Genomic DNA, 2,401 nt, shown 5'->3' with positions numbered 1-2,401 from the left:
GCAGTGCAATTGCAGGGTCATAGGGTAGTTCTATTTTCAACATTTTGAGGAACCTCCATGCTGTTTTCCAGAGTGGCTGCACCAGCTTGCATTCCCACCAACAGTGTAGGAGGGTTCCCCTTTCTCCGCATCCTCGCCAGCATCTGTCATTTCCTGACTTGTTAATTTTAGCCATTCTGACTGGTGTGAGGTGATATCTCATGGTGGTTTTGATTTGTATTTCCCTGATGCCGAGTGATATGGAGCAATTTTTCATGTGTCTGTTGGCCATCTGGATGTCTTCTTTGCAGAAATGTCTGTTCATGTCCTCTGCCCATTTCTTGATTGGATTCTTTGTTCTTTGGGTGTTGAGTTTGCTAAGTTCTTTATAGATTTTGGACACTAGCCCTTTATCTGATATGTCATTTGCAAATATCTTCTCCCATTCTGTCAGTTGTCTTTTGGTTTTGTTCACTGTTTCCTTTGCTGTGCAAAAGCTTTTGATCTTGATAAAATCCCAATAGTTCATTTTTGCCCTTGCTTCCCTTGCCTTTGGCGATGTTCCTAGGAAGATGTTGCTGCGGCTGAGGTCGAAGAGGTTGCTGCCAGTGTTCTCCTCGAGGATTTTGATGGATTCCTTTCTCACATTGAGATCCTTCATCCATTTTGAGTCTATTTTCGTGTGTGGTGTAAGGAAATGATCCAATTTCATTTTTCTGCATGTGGCTGTCCAATTTTCCCAACACCATTTATTGAAGAGGCTGTCTTTTTTCCATTGGACATTCTTTCCTGCTTTGTCGAAGATGAGTTGACCATAGAGTTGAGGGTCCATTTCTGGGCTCTCTATTCTGTTCCATTGATCTATGTGTCTGTTTTTGTGCCAGGACCATGCTGTCTTAATGATGACAGCTTTGTAATAGAGCTTGAAGTCCGGAATTGTGATGCCACCAACTTTGGCTTTCTTTTTCAATATTCCTTTGGCTATTCGAGGTCTTTTCTGGTTCCATATAAATTTGAGGATTATTTGTTCCATTTCTTTGAAAAAAATGGATGGTACTTTGATAGGAATTGCATTAAATGTGTCGATTGCTTTAGGTAGCATAGACATTTTCACAATATTTATTCTTCCAATCCAGGAGCATGGAACATTTTTCCATTTCTTTGTGTCTTCCTCAATTTCTTTCATGAGTACTTTATAGTTTTCTGAGTATAGATTCTTAGTCTCTTTGGTTAGGTTTATTCCTAGGTATCTTATAGTTTTGGGTGCAATTGTAAATGGGATGGACTCCTTAATTTCTCTTTCTTCTGTCTTGTTGTTGGTGTAGAGAAATGCAACTGATTTCTGTGCATTGATTTTATATCCTGACACTTTACTGAATTCCTGTACAAGTTCTAGCAGTTTTGGAGTGGAGTCTTTTGGGTTTTCCACATTTAGTATCATATCATCTGCGAAGAGTGATAGTTTGACTTCTTCTTTGCCGATTTGGATGCCTTTAATTTCCTTTTGTTGTCTGATTGCTGAGGCTAGGACTTCTAGTACTATGTTGAATAGCAGTGGTGATAACGGACATCCCTGCCGTGTTCCTGACCTTAGCGGAAAAGCTTTCAGTTTTTCTCCATTGAGAATGATATTTGCCGTGGCTTTTTCATAGATGGCTTTGATAATATTGAGGTATGTGCCGTCTATCCCTACACTTTGAAGAGTTTTGATCAGGAAGGGATGCTGTACTTTGTCAAATGCTTTTTCAGCATCTATGGAGAGTATCATATGGTTCTTGTTCTTTCTTTTATTAATGTGTTGTATCACATTGATTGATTTGGGGATGTTGAATCAACCTTGCAGCCCTGGAATAAATCCCACTTGGTCGTGGTGAATAATCCTTTTAATGTACTGTTGAATCCTATTGGCTAGTATTTTGGCGAGAATTTTTGCATCTGTGTTCATCAAGGATATTGGTCTGTAGTTCTCTTTTTTGATGGGATCCTTGTCTGGTTTTGGGATCAAGGTGATGCTGGCCTCATAAAATGAGTTTGGGAGTTTTCCTTCTATTTCTATTTTTTGGAAAGGTTTCAGGAGAATAGGAATTAGTTCTTCTTTAAATGTTTGGTAGAATTCCCCCGGGAAGCCGTCTGGCCCTGGGCTTTTGTTTGTTTGGAGATTTTTGATGACTGTTTCAATCTCCTTACTGGTTATGGGTCTGTTCAGGCTTTCCATTTCTTCCTGGTTCAGTTGTGGTAGTTTATATGTCTCTAGGAATGCATCCATTTCTTCCAGATTGTCAAATTTGTTGGCGTAGAGTTGCTCATAGTATGTTCTTATAATTGTCTGTATTTCTTTGATGTTCGTTGTGATCTCTCCTCTTTCATTCATGATTTTATTTATTTGGGTCCTTTCTCTTTTCTTTTTGATAAGTCTGGCCAG

The sequence above is a fragment of the Lutra lutra genome, chromosome 4, assembly GCF_902655055.1.
Source record: "Lutra lutra chromosome 4, mLutLut1.2, whole genome shotgun sequence".
Classification (NCBI taxonomy): domain Eukaryota; kingdom Metazoa; phylum Chordata; class Mammalia; order Carnivora; family Mustelidae; genus Lutra; species Lutra lutra.
The sequence above is the reverse complement of the archived record's forward strand: the minus strand, read 5'-3'. Positions refer to the sequence as shown.